The sequence below is a fragment of the Chinchilla lanigera genome, unplaced genomic scaffold (assembly GCF_000276665.1).
Source record: "Chinchilla lanigera isolate Chin_1 unplaced genomic scaffold, ChiLan1.0 scaffold00018, whole genome shotgun sequence".
NCBI lineage: Eukaryota > Metazoa > Chordata > Mammalia > Rodentia > Chinchillidae > Chinchilla > Chinchilla lanigera.
Genome location: NW_004955419.1, coordinates 18,371,283 through 18,391,409, shown reverse-complemented (window position 1 = coordinate 18,391,409; position 20,127 = coordinate 18,371,283). Strand labels below are relative to the sequence as shown.

Here is a 20,127-nt window from a genome sequence, read left to right as displayed (position 1 = left end):
CCAAACAAGAATTATCGGCCTTGGCATCAGATAAAAATATACACGTTGTCCAGCACTGCATTGATAGAATATACAATATGCTCACATTTATTTTGAAGTTTGGAATGGTTTTCATGACAATCTGAAGACAGTGAAAATATAGCACCTGAGGAACCAATGTCATCTGTGAGTGAGTGAGTGAAAAATCTTTTCTTAGAAATGAGCACAGTTCTCTGGGACCCAATGTACTAAAAATAAGAAAGGAACTGGGGGAGGAGGAAAGAAGAGGGTAGAGGGGAGGGAGATAAAGTAGGGAGGGAAGAAAGAGCACAGGGAAGGAAAGTTTTTAAAAATAACATTTCAAGTTTTATCCCTCATACTTCATGCCTAAAATTTGGATTCACAGAAAATATGTGATTTGCTTAGAGATTTTATCCCATAGTGTTTACAGTTCTGTCAAAGTCAAGGCAATTGAAGCAGCATACTCACAGTAACTGAATATATGTATATAATATTATGTTGAAAGAGTGGGAGAAAGCTAAAGTTACTTACATCTAGCTCATCTAACAGCTTTGATTTACATTGATGGCAAATATTCTGTGGTTAAACCAAATATGCTATGTGTTCATTGTTAAGATACTTTCTCAAATTGCTTCATTTTGGTTTTAGTGTATGAATTTTTATTCCTTTAGTATTACAATTTTTTAGAAAAACATTTTCATAAATATTTCACATACAAATGCTCAAATTCTTCTGATCTCAAAGTGATATTTTTAGATTGAAGCTCAGCAGAGAATGAAATACCCTTATTTTGTCCCTGCTACTTGAAATAAGAAATATTCAAATGCTTCTAGAAGTTTCTTTTTTCTTTGTACTTTGAGCTTTTAACTCATGTGGAAGGAAGAAAAAGTCAGAGGAAAAAATTTTTCAGGGATGACCAAAGCCATGATGGGTTTGAAACATCTGAAATGAACTAGACAAGCATTTGGATGAATGTACATTACAAAAAACAATCTACCTTACAATCTCATGCAAGGAAAAAGCTCTTGAGGTTGTCCCCATACACTTGGGTTTGCCTAACTAGAAATACCCTCAAAAGAGTTTATATAGCAGTATTATGAAACCTCTAATGTTGGTTTTCAGTGAAAATCAGAAATCACAATAACAATGACAAATGGAAACAAAGTATCTTGAAGATTCACAATGTCAGCCAATATTTCGATTATCTATAATTCAATGTAAGGATTAGCTTTTAACCCAGACAGCAGCATTTATAAAGTTAAAACATAGTACCCCACCCAGATTCACATAATCAGTGTTGGTGTGGTCACAGATGGGCTTTCCTGTCCCTTTCATAAATGGCTTTGTGTGTATTGGAACTTCCAGAGGGGAAAGATTACTAAATCAGTCCCTTCCATCCCAAAATTGGAGGACTGCAAATGAACTGACCATTAATGAGTATTGCTACAGCCCAACAATTTACAAACACTACCTTATCTAACCCTGTAAGGCAAATATCATCTTCTTCCTTCTAACAAATGAGGAGACTAAGGCCTAGGTTACTAAGTAACTTGCCCAGGATCACATAAGACCATACACCAAGAACTTTGGTCAGGTAAATTCACTTCCATTGAGAATCATTCCTTCTTTAAGGCATCTTCAACCTATTAATCCTTAAGCCAAAAAAAAAGCAAAAATTCTTCTTCCATACGCAATCTTTCAGAAAACACAAATCAAGAAAGGATTTAGAACCTGGTGTCCTGATGCCAAGACCAGACACTTTCTCCTACTTTAGCAACCAAGGGATAGAACAGAGGATCTCTCTGCAGAATATTTATCATCACTGCTCCTCCGTTCTGTCTGGAGTCCACATGGAAGTTCTGGTTCTTGGAACACAAGCATATTCTGTGTATACTCACAGAGAAATGGGTAGCTCCATCATCACCTGTAGAACCCAATTTAACTAAACTTGAAAGGTCTGTACCAGTTTTGGAGAGAGCGTGGGACAAGTGGCCATTGGTGTTCTGAAGAGCTGTTCCTTTCTGAATATGATGCTAATGGGATATAATGAAAAAACTCACAAAACAATCACTGCTCCCCATGCACTAAAAGTTCATATTTTAAATCTTTTGTAATTAATCATTTGACAGGTATTTACCAGTGAGACCTGCCAAACCATAAACAATGACCTGTCAAAGTCCAGAGCTATGACAAAAAAGAAAAACAGCAATGTATTCATCTATCCAAAAACAACAAAAAAGATACAACTAAATCTTGGGAAAATTGACAGGATAAATTTTACCCAAATTTGTTTAGACTGAATGGTCTTGAGATGTGGTTACTTTTGTTGATCTACTCTTGCCAGGAGCAAGCAGTTTCGTTCACATTAGTCTGAAAAATAGTTGTTATGCTTGGTAGGTTTTCATCAGGATTCAAATCTTAGCCACCTGGGCCAATAGTTTAAAAGGGTTCAACCACTCTGAAATACATTTTGCAGGTAAATTAATTGATTGGTGCCCAGTGTGTCAATACTAGACACCAGACTAGAACCACAGTGTTGTATTTGAATAAGTGAGATAGACATATATCCATTCTTGATGTTAGCTTTTCCCCAGCCTAAACTCTTAACCTTCCCAAAGTCATTTTTCTCCATTCTTAGGACATATTTAGTACCATGCTTCACAAAGGACACTGAGAAAGCAGAAATAATCAAGTTATAATTCCTCCAAAAAAGCACAACCCTCCTGGTGGACAAAATCAAGCAAACAATCAACTGCAGGACAGTCTGATTACATTAAGTCCAGAGAACTTTGGGAACCTCAAACTCAAAACATCATTAGCCAAACTCAGGATAAGTTTTCAAGAAAATACAAAACTTGATCTAAGTCCCAAAGAACAAGTAAAAAACTCCTGGGTGAAGATGGAAGAACAGGATTGTAAGTCAAGGCAACAGCATCTAGAAAGGTATGAAACAGCTTTGAGTGCTGGAAGTCTGATTCTTCTCCCCACTGAGAGGATAGAAGGGTCCTGAGGAATGATGATGGCAGGAACTATGTCTCTTAGACCTTGTGGGTTTACTGAAATCAATATTTGGTGTAATATTGATTTCCAAACCAATGTCAGGAGGCAGACTTGAGAAATCTTAGCTATTTGCCAAGTTAAGAAGAGTCTGAGAGACATGTCAGGAGGCAAAGTATGAGTCCAGGGGAATTAAAAGCCAGGAGGTTGTAAAACCTAATGTCATGTTAAACTGGCAAGGTAAGAGGGGACGGTGCCTGGTAGGATCTTATACATGCTGTCTGCAACAAGATTTGAGTTAGCTCTAATTAAAATACCAGAGCAGAACTATCAGAGGAATTGTGGTTTGATCTATGTCTATGTAAATAAATTTCCCCAATGACCAACTGTTTAATTAAAGTGCTGTCTGAATACAGAAACCAAGTATTCAAACAGAGGGAACTTAATACGAGGGGTTATTCATACGTACGGCTGAGAAGTGAGACACGAGATGGTGAGCTACTCATAAGTTAGCACCAGTGAAAACTTCCATCACACCTGAGGCTGGAGAAGCCCAGGGTCTAGGATCAGCAGGATGACACTGGAATCAAGGTAGCTCTGTCCAATAGGCTCTAGAGTCTTGAAGGGGATGTAATAAACATGCAGATACCACCCAAAGCAAGATGAAGAAATATGCTGGGTTATCTTCTCCTCCAGTCCTTCAGCCTTCTGACAAACTCTTATCCCCTCATGGCCTAACCCAACCTGGAAGCCAGAGGGCAAAGGAGCCCAGGCAATGTGGTTACCTATGATAAGGAACAAGGAAAGCCGGGTGCAGGGGCACATGCCTATAATGCCAGCACTCAGCATGGAGGATCGCCATGAGTTCAAGGCCAGCCTGGGCTACACAGTGAGTGCAAGACCAGACTGAACTACAGAGTGAGACTTTGTCGAAAAAAAAAAAAAAAAGGGGGAGCAAGGAAAAACGGTAAAACGAGAGGTAACATAGAAAATGTGAGCACAGTAAGATCATGAAGCATCACTTTTGTATGTAATCTTTGGAAAACAGAGAATAGTAAACAGTTTTAATTACGATCATCTTGGTGTTAGTGAAATTAGCTGTAGTTGTGACTGGCACTGAAAAAAGAGAACAGCAACACGCATTGTCCTAGAAATAGAGGGCACCGAGGTCTCAATCAAACATCACTATGACAGTGACAAGAAACTCACCTGGACGACAACCGTTCTGAGTTTGAATGAGCACTGAAGCTCATTTATATCTTGACAAAATTGCATATTGGACATTTACATTCAACTACTTCATAATATTTCCCTTCCGGCCCTTCTGTGAATAGGTAAGGCCTATGACTAGCTCTAATCCATGAATTATAAGTGCAAGTGGCATGTACGCATCCAGGGAAGATCACTGACTTGGCAGTGTGAGATTCCCTAGAGATGTGGCTTTCACTCTACCACAATGACCAGCACTGTTTGAAATGATGGCTGCTTTGGCAGCCCGGGTTCCTGAAGGAGTCATAGTGCAGAATCCCCTAGCAAGCCCACAGTGAGCGAATAGCAGGAGCAAGGAGTAAACCTCTAAGATACACAGAGATTTTGCTTTTCTTGTTCTTGCACCGTGACCTGCCCAGTCCTGGCTGACACAATAGCCACAGGTCCTTGAACATACTACCCTGAGCCTCAATTTCCTCATCTGTGAAATGTAGAAATAATGATACCGTTCTTCTCTCCAACCATAATAATAACATAATAACCTCATACATATGACTGTGCTTTGTTTACGGGCAACTATTCTTTTCTGTTTGGTGAACTTAAGGTTTTACCATTGCCTTTTTAAAAATTTTTTTTGGTACCAGGAATCGAACTCAGAACCTTGTGCTTGCCAGGCAGGTGCTGTGCCACTGAGCCATCTCCCCAGCCTACCATTGCCTTTTCTAAAAAGATGATGACTAGCAAGAATAGAGAGATTTACTACCCAATGTTGCTTTGTCACCACCTAAAAGAAAGTTATGTTCATTTTGACTATTTTTCTATATTTACTGTAAGGTCTTTAACTAAAAGTTCATATGCCCAAAGTGATAATTAAGGCATGACCTACCCTCTCCTTTGATAATGCCAAGAATACAGACAGTCCCAGACCTATCCCACCTTCGACGAGGCTTTCTTTAATGTGTCCACCTATACTACTGACACATCCCACTGTCAGCTTGTGCTCAAATAAAATTTCTTCTAATATATGTTACGCACTGCATTGTCTTAGGCCTGCCAAACTGTGGACATTGTTGTGGTCTTGTATAGGATAGCTATAGCTGTTGAAATCCAAATTAGGCCCAGGATGCTTGGAAGTCAGCCTCTCATGGATAATCTAGCATGTGTGACAGATAAGGAACATTCACTCATTCATTTACTCTAAAAATAGTTATTAACTCCTTACTGTGTGCTGGGACTGCACATGGTAAATAAAGATAGACTACATCTCTATGCTTGGTTATTTATCATCTGAATGGAGAGGTAGATCATAGTGATATAATCACAGATACATGTAAATTAGCAACTGAGGTACAGGACATAACAGCGATGATGCTATGAAAGTGTCAAGGTGTTTAATTTAGTCCAAGAGCTCTCCTACAGGAAGTAGTGTTTACACTGATATTTGAAGGTTACAAAGTGGTGAAGAGAGAGAACATTTCACGCAGAAGAAAAGCATGAGCAAAAGTACTGCAGCAGGGTGAGTAGACAAAGTCAAAGAGAAAGTTGAAATAGAGAGAAGGGAAAAGAGAAGGACAAAGAGAAGGGAGGTAAGTTTGGATCCATACAAGTTCTAGAGGAGAATGCTCGGCCCCAAGGCTTTTAGGCCAAGAGAAATGGGACGTGACTGAAGTGACACATACAGGTGTCCAACATGGCAGCAATCTCCTTTGAGTGGCACAGTGTCTGACAGGAGAACAATGTATCCAGGTGGCACATAAGGGAAAGGCCAGAGTATAAACTCTCCAAAGTCAGGGATCTTTGTTCACTGAACGTACTTAAAATAGCACCTGGGAGGAACTGAGTCTGTATCTGTGGAATGAATAGTGGGACAAGATAACCAAAAGGAGAAGCACCATTTCGGAGATTCGGGAAGGTTTTAGGGGCAGCACATGAGCTGTACCTTAAAGGCCATGCGGGATCAGGAAGTGGGGAGCTAAAGAGCTCAGGTATCCCACAGAGGTCATCCGGGGAGAGAGACCTGTACAAGCGGAAGGCAGGGCGGCCATGGGGCCCAGACAAAATGAGCAGTTTACTTTGGCTGGAAAAGGAGGCACATGAAGAAAGTCAAGAGAGTACAATTACAAAGGTAGGGTAAGGTTCACTACCAGGGGCCCACCTTTAATGCGAAAGTTATTTCCCAAGCTTATCCATCTATCTCCTCTTGACATTTGGAGTTCTCACTCGTGGGAACTGTGTGTGCTGTAGCAGGTGGAGACAGGCACCAAGAAATCCATTTCTTGAGAAGCAGGCACCCCACACCAATGTGATGATAGATTTTTTTGTTTGCTTTTTGTTTGGGAAGTCCAGAACACAAGCCAGCCCTCCTCAGCACAACCTCCAGAGAGCCACTGGGACGTCTTCCCTCTATCTGACACGTGGATCTCACAACCCCAGCCTGCACTTGCTGGACTCTTTGGTGGGAGGAGACAGGGATAGGGAAGTGTGCGGATGTAATCTGGAATCCCGGCACCGTGCGGGTGGAAAACGTGCTGCAGCTCAATCATGCAGAACTTCTAAAAGAGTATTTCTCCCACTGAGACTTCAGGCCTGTCTGCTTGCCACTATTAATATACAGAGAACTGCACTTGGACAAATCAGAGCTGCTGGAATGAGTTACTGATCACAAGCATCCTGAGTGTTAGCGAAGGTAGGAAAAAAATTCAAAATATGCTGTTTTGCTCTGTGTGTGGGTGTATCTCATTCCTCCCTAAATTTTGAGATACTGGGTTCACTATAAAAGAAACCTACTGGGAGTCAGGAGCTCCTGCAGGTAAACTTAGTTTGCCATAAACTACCTTTAAATTTAGTTACTTAAGCTTTCCAGGTTTCCTCATCTACTAAAAAAAAATAATTATAAAGATGAGGGTTAAGGGGATAACTGAGGGCCCACTGTGGCTGGGATGTGCCAAAGTGTTTCATTATGGAAGTAGCATTTGGGTGAGAGATTGTGATAGAAAGTGCCTAATATGTGGAACTAGTTCTGGGATTGGGTCCCAGCACTCTCCTCCCAGCCAGCTGTCTTTCCAAGTAAGGATTCCTTAAGTGTTCATTCTGTGCCTACTACAAATGCATTAGTAATATTAACTTAATCCCTACAACTATCCCTATAAGGATACAATTACCATGCAGAGCACTAAGTATCTCACAGTGAGCTCTCAAGATATCTACCCCTTAGCATCAAGCACAGCCAGCTTCCTTCTTCCTCCCATCTGCAGCTCTACTGATATTTGGAAATTGAAATCAGGATTGAGTCGTCTGTGCTGCACACTTAACATCCTGTGTCCTCTGCTTTGATCAGCTTCCTCTTTCTCCACAGCCTCCTGAAATTTGCACCCAAAAGTAGCCACACACAGGTGGAAGCACTACTGCGTTTCACAATGCAGCCTAACAGCAAGACGTTGCCTTCACCAGGCATAGCCTACAATGAAGATCACAATATGGATGGCAGATGGATCCGAATTTAGGGTACATATGGAAAATATCAGAAAAAAATCTTTGCTGCCCCCCACCCATCTGACTCTTCACCATTACCATTTGAGGCTTTCTATAACTGACTAAGAAAAGTCACCGGTACATCTCCAAGGGACTTTTTGAGCACACTTTGGGTTCCAACTGGGAACTTCTTCCCAGGTCAGAAGGCACAGCGCTCCCCCATCTACTGTATCTCTCAGGTTTGGTCTGTCTGCCATATGAGCATACAAGACTGGAGGTAATAGAGTGAGAAGGAATAAAGAGGGGTTTTCCTTCATCCCTGTCACCATACAGAATACCATCTACATGCCAGGAAGACACCTGCCCTTTCTGCCCGCAGGTGCACTATGGAGGCACTGGACCAATGGTTCTGCTCTGTGGCCTCTTTCCTCTGCCTTTTCTCTGCCTTAGGTGGGCTGGGATGGGATAGGTGTAGCAAGAGTGGTGATGACAACAATTCCTGTCTGATTCCCCTTGAGCATTAGTATAGCATTCAACACATAGTACATGCTCAATCTTTGTTGAATAAGAGAAAAAAGATTGGAGAGGAGAGAGAGAGAGAACAAGTATGTCAAGTGTCTCTCTCCGGTACAGGACCCTGGTATCATCTGGTCAGGACCAAATATCAGAGGAAAGGCCTTCCTCCCAGCAGGGAATGGAAGATGAAGAGCATTTATTGGGTGTCTGCTGGATGCCAACAACTTTACTTACATTAATCCAAGCAATCTTTCATGCTTTGTGAAACAGGTACCAGTATCATCCTTTTTATATAGATGGAGAAGCTAAAGTTCTGATTGCTAAGTTGATTGCCCAAGAACATAAAGATTGTTGGTGGTACAGTGGGAATTAAAAGACCTCAGTCCATCCAGTTTTGAATATTTGATCCTCTGCACAGCATGAAGTCGGCCTCTTGGCAGGGTTGTTGTGAGAACTGGCTCCAGCTTTTGCCCCAGGCCCACAGCCTTACAGCCACCGTTCTCCCCAAGAAATGTGCAGACAGTCAGCCTGCCTCTTGATGGGACGGGCAGGAAGAGAGATAGCAAGCAGAGCACTCCTGATTCTAGAACTATGTGAGCCAGATGCCACGTGACAGCTGACTGGACAGCAATCAAGGTCCTCCTTCTAGGAGATAAGGGATTCCCCTCCCAGGTTGCTTTGGGCCTCAGGCCTGCTCTGCTCCTTCCACTGTAGGCCAATCCAAGAAACTCAAGAAGCACACATGGTTTAGGATCAAAGCTGCTGGGAGGGCTCCTAAACGCCCCATGCAAGGCTGCTGCTGATAGATCCTTGAACTGCTGGGAGGTCTGGGGAGTAACTGCTGGCTCTTCCATCCGTCCTTTCACAGGAGGCTGCCTGAAGCGCCAAAGCCCAACCAGGCTGCCTGATAGGACCCAAGAGGGCCTCTTTCTCGTCTCCTTGTAGGGAAGTCAGGCTTGAAAGTGGAAATGACTTCAATTTCCTTAGTTACTTCAAGCTTCTACTTAGTAGCTACAGGAGTAAATGCAGAGAATCTAAGCAGCTTTGACGATCTTAGAAAATGCTCACCCTGGCTTCACCTAAAAAATAGCATCCTAACAAACCTCTAAGCTGCTCTCTATGGCCCCTGGGACGAAGGCAAGGGCTGGTCCCTGAGGAAAGTGAAAATGGAAAACTGTTCCTTCACTGCTGTTTCCAGATCTGTCGCCCTGAAGCCCACACAGACATTGTCAGAGGTCTTACAGAGATGGCTTGCTTCTTGTCTTGAATCCAGGTAAGAATTTCATGCTGGGTGGTCAGGTGATTTCATCGTGCAGTCAGGACTTTCAGAGGCAATAATGTTCAGTAACAAGCAGGAACATGAAATGAGGGATCTGACAACTGCTACAAAATCAATAAATAAATCCCCGAATTATGTGTTATAGCTGGTTTCCCTCTGCCATGTTTACTCAAATATTTGATCCATCTCTCTTCCCGGTCATCTGAATTTGAAGCGGAAAATACTTTCAAAGTTTGCTTTCATACTGTACCCCCCACTGAGAGTCCCAGCTGTCAGCAGCATCACCTAACTCAGGAAGCCTCGGCCTCAGGATAAATGTTCAAAGACATGAACAGCCAGGCAGCAGACACTGCTGCGGGGGATGGGACAGAGCCTGTTCGCAACATCACCCTTATTATAATAATCACTTCCTTTTCAGTTTAAAGAATGGCAATAATTTTTCTTTAAGTGCATCTTAGTATACAATTTATTTGCCTATTAAACCATTGAGAGAGTGGATTAGAAATTAGTCACCTTAAAAAAAAGAAATCAGTCACCTTTTATTATTAAATGAATAAATGTGCAATAACCACCCCTGACGCGGGTGAGACAGCAATGCGAAGCAGAAATCCCACGGAAGCAGCACTAGGAGTGAGTCTCTGCCCTCTAGTGAGCACCTGCCCTCGCTCAGCCCCAGCTTTCTGGTCTGCAGAATGGTAATGACTGGAAATGACAGCGCCTTCTCAGCCTAAGGACTATCATGAGTACCAGTTTGGAGCCTTGTATGTGAAATGGTGAAATGCTTTTGTCAACTGTGTACCTTGTTGTACAAAAGGACTTTCATTAAATTTACCAGAATTTAGTTGAGCAAGAAGTGATTCACAAATGTATCTGCCCTCAAAACCAGAACAGGTTTAGAGGGCTTGCTTTTCAATATGTGAGCAGGTAGCACTTATGCACAGAAAGCAGAAGTCAAGGTAGAGACAGCTGAATTGGTTACAGCTCAGTATTTGCACTTGAACATGGTCTGATTGGTTGGTCCTTGTGATTGACTGAAGTTTAGCTACTGTGATTGGTTGAGAGTTGGCTACGACATTTGTTGCAAAAGTATACTACTATATCAAGCTTTCAATGACTTTACATACTAAGATAGGATGTCCTTCATTACCTAAGGACTCGAGTACAGAGGCCTTCTCAGGACAAATTTAGTTTAATTTAACCACCTTCTGCAGTGTGGAGTACAACATACATAAAACAACATGGCAGCCCTTGGTATATGATCTCTAAAGAAGGAACTGTTCTTTCCAATGGGACTGCTGGACTTAGATTAAAAAAAATAAGGTTTTAGTCATTTCTGAGTACTAAAAGAATGCATACAGCAACAATGATGACATTAAACAGGAAATCACACCTGAGTGTCACTAAAATGTTTTAAAGAAATGCATTCTTTCAATGATCAGGCACTTCTTCTGGGTAACGCTAGGGAAACAAAGGCAGAGGCCCTCCATTTAACAAGAGCTCACAGTCTAGTGAAGGGAGCAGGGAACAGGGAGAGTGTTAATAACTTGTGCTGAAGTGTGAAACAGCCCAAGGGAAGGAACCTATCCAAAACTGTGTGGTCTGGAACAAACTCCCCAAAATAGCTCTGATGATTGGAATCCAAAGGGGCACTCCCAAGAGGCAGAACGAGTTCCCTTGAGTTTGCACGAGACCATCCAGGTTCACCATTCATTCCTGTCTCCAGCTGTCCATGGTATGACATTAGCTCAGTGTGATCTTGTCTTTGCACTCGTTTCTTAGCTGTGCTTGTCATCCCCATCTGCTTATGTTTTTCTGCAAAGCCATCACCTTTTACGCAGCAGAAGTGATGGTGCCACTGCTAACATGAGGCTTCAGCGCTCAGGGCCTGATGCCACTCACAGATACTCACATCCGTGTCCCAGGGGCTGTGCCAGGGAGTGTCAGGAGGAAGAGTCAAGCTCAAAGAACGCCTTGACCATTGTGGGGGAGCTGCTCCTCCCTGCTGCTCCTTCTGTCATTGAGGCAAGGAGGACTAGGGTGTGCCTTGAGGTCAGTCTGGGGAATGCCCCACTTCCCCAAACACAGCATGCAATTATACCAGAAGGAGGTCACGGGGCTTGGTCTTGTGAGCAAATAATGCTGTCACTGTATAATAGGAAGCTAATGATTTATGTCGTTTTCCTCTAACCCCTTACTTTCACGGAGCTTCATTACTCACACTTGGGACAAAGGTCTGAGTAAGCGGGGGGGCGGGAATCACACACACAAGTTGTGACATGATGTGCTTTGTGCCTTCTGCAGTTTCCTGCCTTTATTTCTGGTGAAAGCTCCTAACTCATTCTGTAACGATCTGCTCAAAAATCACCTGCTGTCCTCAGCACCCACAGGTAGAGTTAACTGACCTAGAGCACAAGCTCTGAACTGCCATAGACAAGCTAGGTGCAAAAAAGGAAGGCATATTTGATGCCACATGGCAGGAGTTATTACAGCAAAGAAGAAAAGAGAAAGGGGCATTAGGCAGGAAAGAGAGCCTGCCACCAAGATATTGTATCTGATACCTTTACCCATGATACTTCCCTTTTGGTGTGCACAAGATATATAACTTATTAACGGTTTGAGAATTTTATATATTTTTTTAGCCCAAACCCTCCCACAGTCATAGGACCACAGTACAGATTTTCTTTCACCTTCTTACAACACCTATTACAAATCATTAGAAGACACAGTCCATTTGAGCTACCTAACATTCCACAAGGTAAGCATAATTATTTCCATTTCACATATGACGGAATTAAGGCATCAAGCGATCGAGTGAAGTGCAGAAGTTTACCTAGCTAGGAAGTAGCAAAGCTTGAGATTAGAACCTAAGGATTTCAACTCCAAATCTAGGTTTGTTTCTATTAAGACCAAAAAGGTAGAAAAACTGAGATAAGAAAAACAGGTGGATTGTGTCGAATTTTTAAGCAGAAAGGACTGCAAAGAGGAAAGAAAGTGAGGGGAAAGGGGGCCTCCTCTGTTACAGATGAGTCTAAGTCAGCAGATGGGCAGCAAAGAGCTGGCACTGATGCCCCATCCAACGCTGGGCTCTGACAGGGAGCTGATGACTGTAAGAGCTTCAGGGAGGTGCAAAGGCCTTTTCAGAATTCCTTTTTTTGCTTCATCGGTTCAACCACCTACTAGTAAAACAACAAATTATAACTGAGCATTTGCTGTGTTTCAGCTTTTTCTGGATTCCAGGACAAGACACAGCTTTTGGCCTCCAGCAGCTTCCAGTCTTCCAAGGGCTTTGACTTCCAGCCAGATCAATCTGCTCATTTACCCTAAACCCCACGTCTTTCTCTGGCTGTCATGCTTTGCACATTCTATTCCCCCGAGAGGAATGTCTTTCCTTCTTCCCTGTGCAAAAGTCTTGCTCAACTTTCCAATCCCAACCATATGGGCCTTGTGCAGTGCCACCTGCCCCGGATCCTCCAGGAGAAGTGTGGCTATGAAGCCCCTCGAGTCCCTCCTCATGCTACTCTGCCCTCAGCCATTGTTCTGGGCACTATGGTCTATGTGGAGAAGTTCTCATGCAGAGCTGTTCCTGAGACAGTGAATGGGGGAAGTCTTCACAGCAGAGAAATTTTACCATCTTCCCAAGCCATCTTTCACTTACCTTCCAAATCAAAGCAGGGGAGAAGAACACAACTATGCAATGATGGGAAAGATGTAAACTGATCCACAATAATTCTTATGGAAGAGAAACTAGTGAAGAGTATGCAGGGTATCTGTGTGCTTTGACAGATCAAAAGTATCCCAGATGGTATTTACTGCCTCAGTTCTGTTGATAAAATACAGCGGTCACAGCCCATACGTCAGAGTTGGAAGTCAGCATTCCAGCACTCTTATGTCTGAACTGGTGGTGAGATCTGAAGGACATGTGCTAGTCTAGAAGAAAAGATCCTAAAGAAAAGAAATTGTCAGAACTTGCATAGCCCTGCTCAGGAAGCCAACACTGACTCCACCATGGCTAGAAGACAGCAGTAGAAACAAGTTCTGCTCTTTGCAAGGAAGATTCCATTCTAGGGCAGGAGTCACTGTCACTTCAGACCTTTCAATGCCATCTGCTTTGTTTCCACATGCACCAAGAAATGACTGAGGAATAATTTCCTCTCCTTGCTAATCTGACAGTATTGCCTAACAAAGACAAGCTTGGCCTATGATACCAAATTCAGCTAGATTCAAAGTCCAGCAGCATGATTTTCTTAAAAACCTTAGACAACTAACATACTCCCCTGTGCACTTAGCTTCGCACCTCTGAAATTGTAGCATAGGAATAAACGTTGCAAGTGGGTTGTGGGATTAGATGACATAATACACAAAGTACACAAAACTTAGAACATCTTAATCCTTCACAAAAGGCAGGTATTGATATCAATATATTTTTACTGCTACTTCCTTGATATAGTGTCTGTAAAGTATTTTTTACCCTATAAAATTCAAGCATTGACATCTAGCTTCTATACCACAGAATAAAGGGTAAGTATTTACTCAGCATGAGAGTATGCTTACTAAGGTCTAGGGCAGTGGTGGTAAACCTATGGCACACGTGCCACAGCAGGCTGTTTATATCATTGAAAGCTCTAAAAGATTCACCATCACTGGTCTAGGGAAACTGAGTAGATAATGTTCTTGGCCCAATAACCTTGGGCCTGTACCCAGTGACATACACCCCTAAAAGAAACTTCTGTCTCACCCTGTAGCCACTCACTCCAGCCACTGGCCAGTCACTCTTGCCTCTAAACTGTTCTCTATCTCTTTCTTTGCTTCAGGGAACTTCAAATTCCCTTTTAGGTGAATGCTTCCTCTGTTGGATTAACTAGTGGTCACTTTGTAACACCCAGTTGCACTGAATCAGCAAGACTCTGGATGTGGAGGGCTCACCTGCGGATTGTTGCCAACAGCACAAAGAGAACTGGAGGGGAAGATGTGTACTGTTGACTCTTCTGGAAAAGCTTGTCACACTTGTTTTGCTGGTAGGAACTCAGCTGTTCTCATTGTCCAAGGAGCTCAGGACCTTGCTGTCGCTGAGGACCACTGCGGTTCTTTTTGGGGGAGATCTGGTCTTTACTTTGAACATCACTTCCTGGGCCCAGTGCAGATCTCTCAGCCTGCTGGCATAGATCCTTCATCCCACTGGTGCAAACTTTCTAGCTTCCACCACTAGCCTTTGGGCCTTCCCACTGCAGATCCTTGATACAAATTTGCATGAGACATTGTTGTGTGCTCTAGGCCTCCAGCTGGGCTCATGGAGGACATTGCCATGGGCTCTAGGTCTTCACCTGGACATTGCTGTGGGATCCAGGCCCTCACCTGGATTCTTTGAGTCTCTAGTATGTGGACATATCACCCACACTTTTTTGCATTTGACTCTTTAGGTAAATATTATAAAATAATCCTATAAATTATGTGTCCTGTGTTAAATTTTTCCCTTGCAAACCCTGACTACAACACCTCCCTTACAAGATTAGGAACTGGAGCCCAAGGCATACTCCTTCCCCATCTCTCCACCTGAGGATCTGGCTCAGGTCAGGTCTTCCTGTGTGTAGAATGCACAAATAACTTCCTCAAGGAAATGAGAGTGAAATGATGAAGGTACTATTGATTACGCCCATAAGTGACATTGTTTGGTGGGGCCAGAGTAGAAGATTCTAGTTCCTTTTGTATCTTATTTTCTCAATTCTAATTACATCAAAACACTCATTATCCCCACAATGTCCTATACTCTCCTCTTCTCATTGTCCTTTTCAATCTTCACTTCATGCTCTGCCTTCTACACTCAAAGTCCAAAATGGGAAGATCAGCAAGGGAGATGTGTGTTGCACAGGCTAGTGGCAACGCTCATCTTGCCAGAATCAACAAAGGATCTTTCTGGAGAGCTCCATAGGAACTGACCCAAACCTACATTGTCCACAGAGTACCTTAGTTTTATAAATGACAAACAGAGGAATAGAGGTTTAAGTTGTAAAAAAAAAAAATACAAAATCCAGAGAAAGGAGCAGATACCAGGATTTCAGCTATAGTACTCAGGGTGCCCATTAAATCCCTCAAGGGTTTACTACTACAAAGCTGTCATGGCGCATAGCTGATGCAGGTCAGTTACCTAGTCATTCAGAGACCCAGGCTGGCAGAGGAGCAAGGCATCATGTGACATCACCATCCTAGCACATGGCTTCTGGACTCACCACCATCCCAGCAGATGGTTCCTGGGTTTGCTATCATCCTAACACATGACACTTGAGTTCTCTCTGCAAAGGAAAGATGGAGGGAGACTCACCCTCATTTTAATCACTTTGGCCAAAAATGTGTATATCATTTCCGCTCAGAGTCCACTAGCCAGTATCAGCCCATGGCCCATTAAATTGCAAGAATATTAGAACACGAGGTCCTCTCGACACTCAAAACAGAGAGAAGATCAGAATATGTACTCAGCTGAGAGTTCTCTGCCACAAATTTTAAAACATCACAGGCATAAATCAGAATACAATGGCAGCTGGCACAGGTTTCACTTACATAACTGATATAACTGAACTAGTTCAACTCTCTTTAAAACGGAGATCATCCCTTGAACAGAAACTTTATACTATGATTCACTGGATCACCCTAGCTCTATTGCTTGATTTTATTATGGAGACTTCTCAGTGTAAGGATAGCCTGGCTATCATAAGTCGATCATCCCCTGAAGGTTGGGGAAAAATCTGAAACTACATCAAAGCCGGAGTCATGCTGTTTCCTGGTAACAGGTGCTTTTGTGTAATATTGAAAATTCAATCCTTTTGAGAGGCACAGCAAGAAGTTGTCTGGTCCAGAAAACTACCTCCACTCCTGTTCTCCCCCCAAAAAGCTACAGAGAGAATGAATGAGAAAGTGAGAACATTTTGCTGAAAGGTATACCAGGAAAACCAATTTTTACACTACTTTTGAATGAGACTGTGCAACTATATTCTTGGAAGTTACCTTCTGAATGTGACTTACACTATCCAATTAGCAGAGATGGAAAAACTGTGAACTGGACAGCTGTTCAAATACACTGAAATGTTTCATTAGAGTCAATGCATATAACCAATTCCTCAGTTTAAATATAAACACTGACTGAAAGGAATTCAATTTAATAGAAAATCAGTTTCTTTCCTACCCAACTAAAATAAATGTTGAGCAAAATATTTATATGAACACATGTCAAGTTAGCTGCGTAAGGCAACAGCATCTTAACTTAGACCAGGACATACTATAACTCCAACAGAACCAGGGCCAGTTCTGCCACTTATTACACAAAAAGCAATGTCTTCATGTAGACAACGACACTGAACTTGGAAACAATAGTATTGTAAGTATCGGAGTAGCAAGTTACTTACCAACTCAAACAAGCTATTTAAACCATCAAATGTCATTCACAGTGGCTACCTTGAAATATTTATTTGATGAAATTAGTAAGTACTGTGTCTATGGTGTCCGGCATGGACCAGCCCTGTAGATAATAGGTCTTAAATGCCACATCCTAAATTGATTAGCTGTCTTAGCAGGAAAGAGATTTGAACTTGAGTCAAGTAACATCAGCACAAAGAGGGACAACTCAACAAAATATGCCTCAGTTTTCCCTTCTCCAAAACAGAGATGATAACACCTCTTCTGCCTTCACAACAGAGCTATAGAGATGACCGAGATAAAACACAACAGAGACCTTTGAACTCTTGGAGAGGAGACAGAGACAGAAACCAAAACTGTTATTATGTGTCTTTGCTGAGTGATAATAGGTGATTTTCCCTACCAGGAAACAGTCTCCAATCTTAAGAATTCACATTGTCCATATCAAGAAAATGCCGCAATGCTGACCTGTTTGCTAACGTCAACTAGAACTTGGCAATACATTTAGTTAACTGAGTTCATTATGCTTAAAAACACAGCAGTGGGTGAACAGGAAAATACTGAGCTGGCCTCCCTGCTGCATTCTGAGTGTAGGAGTGACTGAACAGGTTTAGGGTGCTGAATCACCAACAACCAAAGAAGAATAAACAGAACCATCCTGCTCAGTGTTCACGTTATTGTGACGTTCTTGGGATTTCCCATTTTCTGTTCCCAGTGTCCAAAGGTAAAGCCTTTTCTTCTAGGAAACAAGGATTCAAGATCACTTTATTAGGATTTTTTTTTTTTTTTTTTTGGCTTCTGGCCAACAAGATTTCCAGTAGTTGTACTTTTAAACCCAATAAATGAGGTATCACTGACTGAATTCTTTTTAAATAAAGAAAAAAATTTCATTTTTTACTTCCATTGTGGAGAAAAACATCCACGGAGAGTTGATTTTAAACTAAGAGCCCACTGACAAGTGCAAGGCCCTGAGTTCAAATCCCAGTACCAAAAAAAAGCTAAACTAAGAGCCCATTTAGACCACGGGGAAAGAGATGTGTTTTCACAGTTGGTGAATGGTGGTGAATCCTCACACAGGCCCACAGTCTAAAAGGGGCAGTTTATAAAACCTACTTTAGAAATACTATTAGTAAAATGAACTATTTCTCTGAGACAATCCCTCCTGAAAATACCACAGCAGCTCCTGGATGGAATTTTGAACAGTGGACACATTGCTGAGAATAACAGGTGTCCTTGTCTTCCAAAGAGCTGAAGTCTTTGAGCACGCAGTGACTCATTAATCCTTGCAGTTAATCTATTAGGGCATCAAACACAGCCATTGTTTTTCCCATTCTGCAGGTTTTATAGGCTCCAACACTTGCCTGAGTGTAACAGGACACATCTGTGGTGGCACTGATCCTCTAGGACCAGCCAGACCCGTGAGAAATTATGGCTCTCTGGCAGATTCTTGGTGTCATCACGTGATCACTCACTCATTAACACACATGCTGCACAAACATTCCCTGAATTCTGATTCTGTGACAGCTATTTGCCAGGATAGGAACCCGATCAAGGCAGGGTCCTATCTCAGAGAAATGGGGGAGGCTGGGAGGTAAATAATAATTAAAAGTAGAGCCCCTCAAGCCATAGGCAATATAACTGGTCAGATACATGCCACACATAAAGTGATTTGGGTCCATGTTCCAGCTCAGCCTTAACATTTGCATTTTTGCAGGTCTTATTCTTCTTATATCCTCCTAATACAGTGCATTATTTAATCATTCACTGTTTATAAGAGTTAACATACACACAAATGCTAGAAAATAAATTCTGTGAAGACAGATATTTTTGTCTATGTAGGGGTGGACCGTCAGGACCTGAAAGAGTGCCTAGCAAGTAGCAGGTGCTGAATAAACTTCCGTAGGGTGAATGAATTCATTATCTATCCCTGGGAAATGTACTTACTCTCTTTAAGCCCCAGCCTTCACATATATAACATAAGCGACGCCTGGATGGTTAGATTACATAATGTAAACATACCCGGCACAGAGCCTAGACCATAATAAGAAAAATAAGTGGCCATTATTATTCAATACTGGCAATTCAGTAGGTTTTGGAGCTGAAGCAGGGTCAAGGAATATTAACTATCTTTGCTGGAGGGTGTCAGGGAATCTGTCATGTTGAGTCCTGAAGAATGGATAGCAAAATGTGTAAAAGAAAGAGAAAAAGGGAAAGGATTCAAATACCAAGAAAGGTCAGACAAAAACCAAGAAGCCTTCAAGCTGTTGTCAAACTCTGGTGTCTAAAACAATGTACTCCATATTTTGAGCCACAGCATTCCATCCTTGTGCCCTCAATAATTCCTGTTCTTGGAGGGTACCTTCTGCAGGATTGGTCTCAGGGCCAAACACAAGGGAAAGGCCCCCTAACTCCTCTGATAGAAAGGCAGATGAGCCTTCAAGGGTACTGCAGCATAGGCCCTCCCTGAGCGCCCTGCCAGGCCTGGGTTCTGTGTGCACAGCGCAAACGCAGAGAGATGAAGCTGGCTGTGTAGCGACTGCAACAAGTAAAACAAGAAGCTTTCCGCTCGATGACACACCTCTGATTCAGTCTGCCCTGACAAAGCTGGAGATTAAGTTTCCTCGCCTAAAGCTGCAAGGAGAAATATGACACCCTTTGCTGGCTAAGAGTGGAACATGCTTTATTAACCCAGCCTTAATTATATTCCATTTTGAGATTCAATAGTTTCGATTGCAACACCACATGAAACCAGGCTGAGTTGCACCCCATGGGACTCTGTCCACGGACAAGATCAGAAAAGTGCCTGGGAGCCAGTGACCTGCTTATGCCAGCCCATCAGAGAGCCAGCCTAGAGCCTGTGCCCAACTCCAGGGGAGCCCCGAGGTGGCCTAACCAGGCCACAGCTGGGCTGGCAGGGAGATGGATAAGCAAAGCTTGCCTCTATTTACAAAAGAAATGATGCTTCACTGGAAAGTCAGAAGTGAATGTGGCTGGATTTACACGTGGCCCTAACTTACCAGGGAATACAGTGAATGTGACTATTCCCGCTCAGATAAATTTGCTTTGCATCTGATCATCACCCTCCCTTTCTTCTCCACACCCTCCATTCTAGAAAGAGCAGGAATGGCCTTTTTATTTTCAGTGGACAGCATAGAATCAACCTGATTTGAAGGAAGCAAGTAAATCATGCACTTTTATTTTGAGGTCAGTCTTTTGCCCAATCTTTTGCCCACCTTTCAACACTTTTTCAA

At 42.5% G+C, this 20,127-nt stretch overlaps 1 long non-coding RNA gene across 2 annotated transcripts; it reads left to right on the top strand.

The window, feature by feature from the left end:
- The first annotated feature begins 6,572 nt into the window (after positions 1–6,572).
- Positions 6,573–14,645, top strand: LOC102022705. Of its 2 annotated transcripts, none has more exons than XR_001233557.1 (3): positions 6,573–6,892; positions 7,562–9,466; positions 14,284–14,645. It is a non-coding gene; the product is annotated as an uncharacterized LOC102022705 (long non-coding RNA). The 2 variants fall into 2 exon arrangements; XR_260642.2 differs by having other exon boundaries at positions 12,693–14,645.
- The last annotated feature ends 5,482 nt before the right edge of the window (positions 14,646–20,127 follow it).